The following is a 12,738-nucleotide window of genomic DNA, read 5'->3' on the forward strand; positions in this document are numbered from 1 at the left end:
GTGACGTCAATCTGTAACTATTTTGCCAGTGGTACCACTAAAGTTAATTCTTAAAAATAGAAAAAAAAATAGAACAGTTTTTTAAAGCTACTCACTATCACTTTTGGCACTTCTGCACTCGGTTTTTATGCACTTTAAGTTCTCCTCCGTTTTCACTTTTCACTGTACAGTTTACATTATCAATACTTATTACTACAAAAGGACCTTTGAACCAAGGATTAAGTTTTGTGCGATTTTCGTTGTTAATCATAATCAAGTCACCTGGCTTTAAATTGAGACCTTGAGATGTTTGGTCGTATTTAACCTTGCGTTTTTGTTTCGATTTGATCAAAAATTCCCTAGTTCGTTGTAAGGAAAATTGCATGCGTTGTCGAACTTCTGGGTAGTAAGCGTCAATGTTATAAACTGGGTCAATTTTATTTGTCAGTTCGTTAGGAATTTCGGAGTTTTTTGCAAAAACTAGCTCAAAAGGAGTATAGTTATGCAAAACTCCTGGTGTTGTATTATAACAAAATGAAAAATATTTAAGACAACTGTCCCAGTCTGTCCGCGTTTCATTAACGTATGATCGCACGTATTCATTTAATACCCTATGAGTTCTTTCGCACCCCCCAATGCTTTGATGGTGATAAGCGGTAGAAAATTTGTGGCTAATATTCAGTAAGCTAAACAACTTCTCCATAACTTCATTTTTGTATTCGGTACCCAAATCCGTTCGGATCTCTTTCATGGGGCCGAAGACTAAAATAAAGTTGTCCATGATAGCTCTTGCTACAGTTGATGCCTCTTTATTTGGCACTGGTACGACTACGAGGTATTTGGTCAACTCGCACTGCATAGTTACAAACATTGTTATCACTCTTAGTGAATGGTCCAATTGTGTCTATGCACACTATGTCGAAAACCTGTTGCGGAGTTGGTGTAATGATCATGGGTTCCTTATGGGTGATTTTGCTTTTATTTATTTGGCACTTTCTGCAGTGTTTTACGTAGCTTGCAACGTCATGCGCCATATTCTTCCATCGATACTTGGTCCTTATCTTCTTTAGTAGCCTCTTTTGGCCGCAATGGCCTGCAAAAAGTGGGTCATTGTGGAATTTCTCTATAACTCCTTGTTTTTCTTTGTCGTCATTAATTGTTTTGGTGTTACCATATAAAAATATTTCCAAGTTGTCTAAACAATCTTGTCCTACTAATTTGAAATCGTCTAATGAGCACGTGCTAAATATTTTATCATTTGTTTTTAATTTTAATTTTTGCAAATTGTTTTCACGAGCCAAAATTTGAAGCTGAGACAATGTTTTCCCTAAAGAAAAATTGCCATTGGTGAAACATATTTTGCTTTTAGCGCTGATTTTATTTTTTCCCCATTTTTCCACAATTATCTGGCTTAAGCATCTTAGATAATCTGGCTTAAGCGTGAATTTTACTGATGGGATTTTAAATAAATTGTAATTGTCATTTGCGAATTTTATTTTATTGCAATTTTCTTGAATTGTTGTAGCATGAGTTTTTGCCGAGGTTTTTGCATTGTCAGCTAGGACTACTTGTTTTTTCTGTGTCATCGACCTGGTGATTGCTAAAATTCTGTGGCAGTCTGACGTCATGTTTTTGAGATCCTCAATTGTAATTCTTGATAATGCGTCTGCTACCACGTTATCACTGCCCTTAATGTATTCTATTGCGAAATCATATTCTTCCAAGTCTAGTCTCATACGCATAAGTTTTGATGATAGATCTTTCATTGAGAATAGGTAAACTAACGGCCTATGGTCAGATTTAACTAAGAAGGTTTTTCCATATAGGTAGGGTCGAAAATGGATAATTCCCCAATGTATTGCAGCTAGTTCTTTTTCTATGACGGATTTATTAATTTCGCCTTTAGTGAAGCTTTGTGAAGCGTATGCTATTGGGAGATCTTGACCCTTTGAGTTTTGAGAAAGAACTGCCCCGCAGCTTTTGACGCGTCCGTTGTAAGAATAAAGGGCTTCTCAAAATCTGGATATTTCAAGATTTGTGGGTCGATGAGCATTTGCTTCAGTTTCTGGAACGACCTTTGGCATTCTTCAGTTCATAGGAACTGCACATTCTTTTTTGTAAGCTTCCTTAACGGTTCCGTTATTTTAGCGAAATTTTGTATAAACCGTCGATAGTAGTTGCAAAAACTGGTAAACCTTCTGAGGTCATCACCTGATTGTGGTGTAGGGTACTTAAGAATTGCGTCATATTTCGACTCATCCAGCAAAATGCCGTCGGCACGTATTTGGTGACCTAGGAAATAGCAGTTGTTTTGGAAAAATTTACATTTAGTTGAGAGAGTTGAGTTGAGAGTACAATGAGATTCCAACTATTAAGAAAATTAAGGCCGAACTTGATAGTGACAATTATTATTTACCTAAAATTTCCGTTGGTGTTTTAAAGCGAACTTTACGCGACTTAAATTTTCGTTATTTGAAAAGGAACCGGAAAAGTTTTCTGATTGACAAAAAAGAGATTATTTTGTGGCGAAGGAAATATTTAGATGAAACTCGTAAACATCGGCGCAAAGAAAGAAAAATTTATTATACCGATGAAACATGGCTTAATGAAGGACACACCCGTGGAAAAGTATGGCAAGACTTAAATGTAACAAATTTACGGCAAGCTTTTCTTGATGAGCTTTCCCCGGGTTTGAAATCGCCTTCTGGAAAAGGTCGTCGTCTAACTATTACCCATATAGATAGTGACTCTGGATTTTTGGAAGGATGTCTGAATGTTTTTGAATCCAGAAAATCGGGAGACTATCATGAAGACATGAACGCTGAGGTTTTTGAAAAATGCTTTTTGTCCATGTTGAAGCGTATGCAGCCCGGTTCAGTTATAGTGATAGACAATGCACCTTATAGTCGGCGAGTGGAAAAAATACCCACGACTGCTTGGCGAAAAAATGATATAAAAGATTGGTTAAAATCAAAAGGCGATATAAAATTTGACGAAGACATGCTTAAGGCACAATTGCTTGATATTGTTCGTGTCCACAAAGCACAATATATTAAATATGTGGTTGATGAAATGGCGCGACAGTGGGGTTACAATATTGCGGTTACCGCCGTATCATTGTGAACTTAACCCGATAGAACTTATATGGGCACAAATAAAAGGCGAAGTGGCCAGCAAGAATACAACGTTTAAATTGAACTGAACGCTGTAGATTCAGAGAAACCAACTTGAACTAAAATAGAATTACCCACACTATAACAGGTTAAAAAAATACATATAAAAAAATTTGTTATTTATGTCCATATTCATTATTTAGCAAGTAGCTATTAAAATTGTGTAAAACATATAGTATTACCTTATGTTAATAGGTTTTCCGCAACCGTCCTACAGAACAAGAACCCACCTCCACAAACCACCCCAAGAGTGACAGCTTTAGCTTTAGCATCATGTAATGATGTGGAATTTTATTTTTACCATCAGATTTATTTATTTCAAGTAATATTTTTTGATAAATTCTCATTAATTTTTAGGTTGTTCCAAATGCACCAGACCTCAACATCGGGAATTTATTATACTAATTTTGTCTTAAAAAATTCTATAGAATATTAAAAATTAATTGTTCAGATAGAAAACAAAAACATGAAAATATCAGTTTTTATTTCAATAAGTGTTCAAAATGTTGCCCGTTTTTGGCCAAACAGTGATATAGCCGATGTTCAAATTCCTGACGGACGTTTTCAAAAACATGTTGTGGGATATCATGGCAGCTGTCGATGATGCGTTGACGAAGCTCATTTAAACTTTCAGGTTGGGGAGTAAACACAATAGATTAAAAATGACCCCATAGAAAAAAGTCTAACGGCGTTATATCAGGAGATCTAGCAGGCCATTCTATAGACCCTCATCGCCCTATCCATTTATCTGGAAAACAAGTTATTACTCGATACCCCTTGCCTTTTAAAATTTTTAAGGGGATGACCCTGGGGGGCAGAGGGTGAAAGGTGGTGAAGTAATTTTAGGTTAGAAAGTTGTCCCCCTTGATAAACCTTTTGACGTATTTCGGCGTTTTTTTTAAACAGTGGTTTTCGATAAATCCGTGGTGGGAAGTTTTCAAATGAACACCCTGTATATAGTAGTATTAAATCCGTAGAACGAAATTCATCTATATATGTTATAAGTAATATAACTCCAATAAAGTCTAAACTATCCATTTTAATAACTTTAGTATGATCTTGTGTCGATTGCAGGCTATTCCCTTAAATAAATTGTTTTAGCTTATTAATTGTTTTAACTTATTATTTGAAAACACTTAATTTATCCTTTTCAAGCTTATGAGCTTGAAAAGGATAATTCTGCGTTGCCAACTTTAACTAATTTTCTTGAGTTTCTTGAAAAAAGGTGCTGTGCTTTTGAAAATATGTCAGGGTCAGATAATACTAGGGGCTTTAAACCCAAACAGTTGAAATCTGCCTTATTGACAACTCAAGGAGATATACGGGGTGATTCAAGAAACAAAAATATAAGGGTTTGTTCATATTGCAATAAAGAGGGGCATATGATTAATAAATGTTTTAAATTTAAGGGCTGTTCATTAACAGAAAAAAGGAGTTTTGTTCAACAAAATAAGCTGTGTTACAACTGTTTGGGTTCGAAACACACAGTTTTACAATGTCAGTCGGAAAAATGTAGGGTTTGTAATGGTAAGCACCATTCATTACTTCATAGTGAGGATAAATTTGCAAGGGGAAATCAAGTCATTGACGTTCAAAGAGAATCTGAGGTGGCTTCTAGGGAGAATTTTGGTAGGAATAGGAATTTTATAGGTCAATGTTCTAGGGACTCGAACGAAAGAACTGTTTCAAGTCAGCCTCAAGCATCAAATGAGCCACAGATTAATAATACAAGTCTCTTTTCTAGGGGTTTTGGCTCTCAAATATTGCTAGCTACGTCAAGGGTAAACTTATTAAATAGGGATGGGAAAACGGTTGTAGTCCGTGCACTTTTAGATTCTGGGTCTCAGATTACTTTTATCAGTGCCAGGTTGTTAAAGCTTTTAAACTTGGACTCGTATAGCAGGCCATTAACAATAGGAGGTATTGGGAATATGATGTCTCAGATAAATAAATTAGTTGATGTTGTTTTACAGTCACAGTTTGATAATACACAAAAGTTTAAAATTTTTCGCTGTGTTTTGGATAAAATAACTTGTTTGTTGCCACATGCTTCGGTAGATGCAAGCAAAATAAATTTGCCAGCTGATATACAATTAGCAGATTCATTTTATTATAGGCCTGCAGAAATCGACATGCTGATTTGTATTTTGATCTGTTGTTGCCTGGAATGATTAAATTAGGTCCAAATTTACCTGTGTTACAAAACACTAAACTTGGTTGGGTTGGGTTTGTGACAGTGCCCCTGCAAATCCATTTTTGTATAATAATTTGGTTAGCCATGCAACTGTTTCACTGTTTTGTCAGAATGCTGATGATATTAATGAGATCATACCAAGGTTTTGGCAGCTAGAAGAAGTGTCGAATAAACACTTTTTGTCGCCAGAAGACAAGGCTTGTGAAAACATTTTCGTGTCCACATGTAAAAGGTTGGAAAATGGTCAGTTTCAGGTCGACTTACCTTTGCGGTCACCTGATGAATTTGATAAGCTGGGAAATTCTCTGGGTTCAGCGATCAAATGGTTCCAATTTTTGAAAAAAAAGTTTCAGAATAACAGTGAGCTATTTAAAGAATATCGAAAATTTATTGAGGAATATGTTTCTCTAGGTCATGGGAAAGTAGTGCCTTTTAACTTTAATAATTCTGGGTTTGATGCGGAGTTTCGAGTGTTTTTACCTCATCATTGTGTAATTAAAGAAAGTAGTTTAACTACAAAGCTGCGAGTTATTTTTGATGCGTCCTCAAAAACCTCAACTGGATTGTCTCATAATAATATTATGTACAAAGGATTTACGGTGCAGCCGGAGTTGTTCGAAATTTTGTGTCGTTTGCGAAGTTTTATTTTTGCTCTTGTTGCTGATATACAAAAAATGTACCGAATGGTAAAGGTAAATCCCAATCAAAAGCATCTACAGAACATTGTATGGAGGGATTCTTGTCAGGAAGATTTCAAGTGCATAGAGTTGTCGACAGTGACATATGGCACTAACTCTGCACCGTACTTAGCAACTAGGTGTTTAAATCAATTGGGTTATGATGAATCTAATAATTTTCCATTGGCCTCTACGGCAATTCTTAAGCAGTGTTATATCGATGATATTCTGGGTGAGGCGAATACTAAAAATGAAGCATTCGAATTAAGGGACCAATTGATCAAAATGTTGGGTAAAGCAGGTTTTAAACTTCATAAATGAAGCTCCAATGATCAATCATTGATTAATTTTTCTGAGAAGCATCCGGAAAAGGAAAAGGATATTTTGGATGAGACAGTTTCGAGTAAAGTTTTAGGTATTAGTTGGGACTCGGCGGAGGACATTTTTAAGATTTCAATACCAGAGGTCAGTTATTTGGGTAATTTTACAAAAAGGAGGATTCTGTCATATATTGCTCAAATGTTCGATCCCTTGGGACTGGTAGGGCCAGTCTTGGTTCTGGGAAAAATATTATTGCAGGAAATTTGGTCTAGGAAAATAGGTTGGGATGAAGAACTTCCTATAGATTTAAAGGAAAAATGGCTTATTTTGGCTAGAAACTTATCTTGTTTAAAAGGTTTAAAGATTCCTCGTTGTTTATTTGACCAAAAAAAAGTTAGTCAAATTGAATATCACGGGTATGCAGATGCTTCTTTGGTTGCTTACGCTGCATGCATTTATGTGAGGACACTGTATTCAGATGGTAGTGTTACTAGCAACTTGCTTTATTCAAAGTCTCGCGTGTCTCCATTGAAGATAATTTCGCTTCCGAGACTTGAATTGTGCGGTGCACTACTTTTATCTAGGCTTGTACATAGAGTAGTATCTATTCTGAAGTTGAATGCTGCGATTTTTCTGTACACGGATTCAAAAATAGTTCTCTGTTGGTTAAAAGGTTCACCATCAAGATGGACAACATTTGTGGCCAATAGAGTCTCCGAAATACAGAAGTTGACTTCGAATTTCACATGGTCTCATATTAGGTCAGAAAATAATACAGCAGATAGGTTATCTAGAGGGATTTTTCCTAGTGACTTGGTTGAAAATACAATCTGGTGGAATGGTCCAAGATATTTATTGGATCCAAATTATTCAGTGGAATATGATCAAGGTAATAATGAGGTTATGGAGTTAGATTCAATCCCTGAACAGAAAAAGGTCTCCTTTGCTCAAACTTATGTATTGTTACCAGTAATTGACTGGTCAAGATTTTCTAGTTTCTCTAGATTGCAAAGAGCAGTTGTTTTTTGCTTAAGGTTTACTAACATACATATTACATACAACATGAATCCTATTTTAAAGAAATTGAAAATTTACAAGTTCAGGTTGCTGAACAATCTGACAAAGGATAGTTGGTTTTTAAAGATAGTAAGATTCGTTGTTTAAATCCGTTTATGGATAATCAGGGTTTATTAAGAGTGAATGGCAGAATTTCAAATGCTGAAGTTTCTTATGATCAAAGGTATCCCTTGTTGCTACCAGCAACACACTATGTCACCAAATTGATAATTAGGTTGGAACATATTCGACTTGCTCATGCAGGAGCACATGCAGTTTTGTCTTCATTAAGGCTCAGATATTGGCCCATTAATGGGTTGAATCTTGTAAAAAAGGTATTACATAATTGTACAGTTTGTTATAGGTTTAAAGCAAAAACCTTCGAGCAATTAATGGGAAGTTTGCCTGTAAATCGAGTCTCAATCGCTCGTCCCTTTCTTAAGGTAGGAATTGACTTTGGTGGTCCTCTATTTATTAGGCAATCGCATCTTAGGAAATCTCCCAAGACAAAGGCTTACATTGCACTTTTTGTATGTATGGCTACAAAAGCTATCCATATTGAGTTGGTATCTAGCCTGACAACGGAGGCATTTATGTTTACTTTAAAAAGGTTTATTGCTAGGCGTGGCAATCCCAGTACTATATATAGTGATAATGCCACAAATTTTAAAGGAGCATCTAATCAATTGAACGATGTGTATAAATTTTTTAAGTCTGAGACTAACAAAACTAAAATTGGTGATTTCCTTGCTACGCGGGAAATAGAATGGCGTTTTATACCACCTACGAGTCCATATTGGGGTGGTTTGTGGGAGGCTGGTATAAAATCAGCCAAATCACATTTGCGAAAAATTATAGGTGGTTCATGTATGACATTTGAGGAACTAAGTACAGTGCTGGCCCAAATTGATGCTATTCTTAATTCGCGGCCACTTTGTCCAGTGTCTACAGATTCTAATGATCTAACTTGTTTAACCCCTGGACATTTCATAATTGGCGAACCATTAACCAGTTTTCCGGAGGTTGATGTGTCTCATTTGAATGAAAATAGATTATCTTTTTGGCAAAGATGTTCAAAGATGCGCCAAACGTTTTGGATACGTTGGTCCACTGAGTACCTAAATAGACTCCAGTATAGACCAAAATGGTTTCGAAGTACTAAAAATTTCGAGGTTAATACCGTAGCGTTGGTAAAATAAGAAAACTTGCCTCCTTTAAAGTGCAACTCGCTCGAATTTTAGAGTTGCTTCCGGGAAAAGACAACAAGGTTCGTATTGCCCGTATACGAACCAAAGATGGAGTGTTTGTGCGTTCCATAACCCGATTATGTCCTTTACCTTATGAAAGTAGTTGAGGACGCTGCCTCAAGAGGGGGAGGATGTTGTGGTTTCAAATAAAAGGATGTAATATTAAGAAAAAAATTATTTTTGTTGAAACTGTGATTTAAGCAGAAACGGTTCGTAAATGTATAGCGCAAAAATAATACCGCCAAAGGCGGCCTAATATAAAGATTTATTTTGTACTCCCGAGAAAACGGGGCTGTATGAAGTCGCCCGCCGCGCCAGTAGTTTTCGTTTTCATCTCTCTCTATATGTTTACTCTCTACTGTGCCGTTTTGCTCTCTTTCTTGTTTTCGGACGGAAAGCAGTCTCCTTGAAACTTGTAAAGTAATAGGTTCTTTTAAGATTATTTTAAGGTTAAGTAACTTTTTATTTTTTTACTGGCACCCATACGTAAGTGTATGGCGTCAGTTTTGGGTTACAAACATTTTATATGTAAGGTTTAAACCAGTAATTAGTTTTTTGTTTAACTATCCTTCCGAAGTTTAGTTCCAGTGTTTTACCTATGGAAACACAAATAAACCTATTAAAGGAAAATATTGGTTTTATTTGAATTATGGTCCTTCGAAATTAATAGTTTAAAGTGATACATTATAACAACATTGATTAATATTTTTTATTGTGCATTTTTTCCAATTAAAACTTTTTATACGGGGTGTTTCAGACCGTTGGTATAGGCTACTGCTTTAGCAATGTTTGTAGCTTTCAAATTAAAATAAATACACTTTTAAAAGTCATTTCAACCGTTGTGTATACGGCAAAAATAAAATTTTACCTTTTGGTTTTACAATTTAAACTTTAACTTTTCACTTTTAGTTAATTGGCAGAAAAATAGAAGTTTCTGGTGGGAATGAATTTTTCAAATTCAATTTCTAGCGTGAATCAGAGAAAAGAACCGGTTTTAGTCAGAAGAAATCTTGATTTAGACAATAAAATTCTCACACTGCCATTAAAAAAAAGGAAGTTCTGTTGTTTGGAAAATGAAGATTTTTCTCCCAATTCAACTTCTAGTTTTACTAAGAGAGAAGAACCGGTTTTAGTGAAACATCTTTATGATGCAGGCGATAAAAATTACAGACTGTCAATGAAATTCTATTGTTTGGAAAATAAAGAGTTTGATTCCACTTCAACTGCTAGCTCGAATGGGAGAGAAGATCCTGTTTCAGAATAAAGTGATGGTATACACAAGACAACAGAAATGACGACGCTGTTCAAGAAAAAAAAGTTATGTGAAAGTGTGATTTCTGTGAATAATGCTTCTTTATTTCACAAAAACTAGAAATGCTTTAAGGTGTCAACGTTATCCAAACAAAGAAAAACTTCAGCAACAAGGGCATCAAGGAAAACTAGTTCAAGAACAATTACTTAATTCTGAGTCTTGAGCTAATGTTACGCGAAAAAGGGTTCAACAACAGAGAAATATTCAACCGAACACACCTACCACTGAGCGTTTATCCGGTAATCATGAGCAAGCGTTAATAAAAGTTACGGAATTAATTAAGTTAACCCGGACGATGTTACGCTTTTTAAAAAGAGAACATCGGATTTAGAGAACTTTATGAACAAATATTTTTAAAGTAATAAGTTAAATGAATACTGTCATATATCTAATAGAATTTGGTGGACTAAAGATGTTGGTGCAATAAAAAAAATGTTTTACCTTTTTATGCAGCAGGATATTCAAAAATGTTCTCTCAGGTTAAAAAAGAATATAATTTTTATTATTATTGTACCGAACTTGTCACGCAAGCTTGACAACTAAAAAACAAATACCTTCTTTAGTAATTGTTAATGGATTTGTTTATCCTCCTGTTTCACCTGATCTTCCAGCCCTAAGTTGTATTGCTGAACGTCTTATTTCACCGCGCTTACCTTTTATGGAAATAAGAAAAATTCATTATTTTGCAGGTAGTGAAAAAATAGTGGGACAAATAATTAATGTTTCTGTTAATGTAAATAATATGGTTACATCTTTGCCTAGAAATGTTGATGATGATTATGCTGTGACAGTATTGATAAAGCGGCATATTATTCATAAGGGAGCATATTTGTCTGGATGTGTTCAAAACCTGTTTTACGGCAATGGTTAATGTATCTTCAAAATACACCATTGTATCGAAAATATAATATAAACATTGATTCCAAATGTTAACAACTTCATGAACCTTTTGATTTTGCAGATGAAAATGAAATATCTTACATTCACCATAATTCCGAAATTAAGGCGTGTCAGGAAAAGTTGGACGTAATCTCAATGAAAAAGGAAACATATCTTACTCCTGAACAATTGTTAAATTTACAACAACAAACAATGTTTTGAGGTGAAGATATGGTACAAAATTTAGCCCCTGGCCAACACAACAAACCCTTTGCATTATCTTTTGACACTGATGCAGAAGAATTGTCATTTCCTGCTATATACTATGGACACGAGAGAAATTTTAAAATTAAAGTTACTCCATATATGATGGCAACGAGTGAGCTTCATTGTAGAGATAGACGTGGTGTAACACGTCTTCCTTTTTTAATCATATTTTATACATGGCAGCAATAATGCGATTAAGAATTATCGAGAGCTTTAGGTTATGTTCCGTAACAATAATAGTGAAGTAAAAAATATATCAAGAGAAAATTTAGCAGATCCGCAATTTGTTAAAGATACTATGACAAAAAACGAATGTTTTCTCAAAAGTTTACCAAATTCTATGTAATATTGGCACCCGAAAAAAAGTGATTTGTTTGCTGTGATGCGTTAACTTGGGAAGCCAACAGTATTCTTAACACTTAAAAGTGCTTAAAAGTGAAAGAGTAATGAATGTGCTTTGTGTATTGACTAACTTAGAAATTAAGGGTTAAGAGATAAGGCTTTGTACACAACAATATTTTGTTAGTTACAAATAAAGCTACTTTTTGACTTTGACTTTGATACAACTAATGTTAAGGATGTCCATGTTGAGAATGCTGTATCCAAAAATGCATTAAATTGTCGGCCTTACCGCCAAAAAAAGAAAATTCAGCTACAGGCAAATGTTTTAGATAACAGGGTATTGATACGATCGGATCTACGTTCCGTTCATACGATCCTTTATCTTAAAAGCCAAAATCAGCAAAGATGCCTGGTAATTGTGAGTTGTGTTTGGTATTTTCAATACGCCTAAGATACTTGCGTAAGATGCGAGATCTGTGAATTTTTTTTTAGAAAAAATATGTATAAACATAACATACTATTAAAACATATTATCTATGTTAAAAATGTCGGATATTATTTATTGAAATGTCTGTCGCTAGTCGAAACTACATAAACATAAAGACATAACACCTACATAAACACTATTTAAAAAAATTAAATTCTATAAAAGTATTGGTATATTTGAAAATCAGAGGTACCTTCAAACGCATCTAGATAAGTTTCTAGGCCCTAACTTATTAGCTGGACGTTGTAACTATTATTGTCCATTTCAGTAATTTCTTATATTTACTATACGAAGGGTAGAATACGAGATCATATATAGAGTGATAAACTACCGCTCCAAATAGCATTAAAGACTAATGATGTGATGACTATAATAAGACTAAGAGTGATACAGCAAACTGAGGATTCGGTAAACTTCGAAATCGAAGCGAAAAGTGCACTAAGTATTGTTTCCTAAAATTTTCCCTCCGTAAGTTTTTGAAGAATGAACCAACAAACATTAGTTCCTTGGTACAAATTTAGTTGTGGCAACCAGTTTGTTATATTTTTATCCGGCAAGGGATCTTTTTTGAAGGCTTGTGCTATTGAAATAAGGATTGGAGAGTGATTAGAGAATCTAGATTTTTAATAGCTATATTATGGCTATATTATGGATAACTTTATGGATAACTACTTTGTCGAGAATATGAGAAGTTACCTACTTAGTGATAATGCGTTGGCGCTGGAGCATCCGCTACTTGCACTGTACTTTCTTTAGTATAATTTTTCAATTTTTGCCCGACTGTATTGTCAATTGTGCATCCCC

This window comes from Anthonomus grandis, chromosome 22 (genome assembly GCF_022605725.1).
Source record: "Anthonomus grandis grandis chromosome 22, icAntGran1.3, whole genome shotgun sequence".
NCBI classification, from domain to species: Eukaryota; Metazoa; Arthropoda; class Insecta; order Coleoptera; family Curculionidae; genus Anthonomus; species Anthonomus grandis.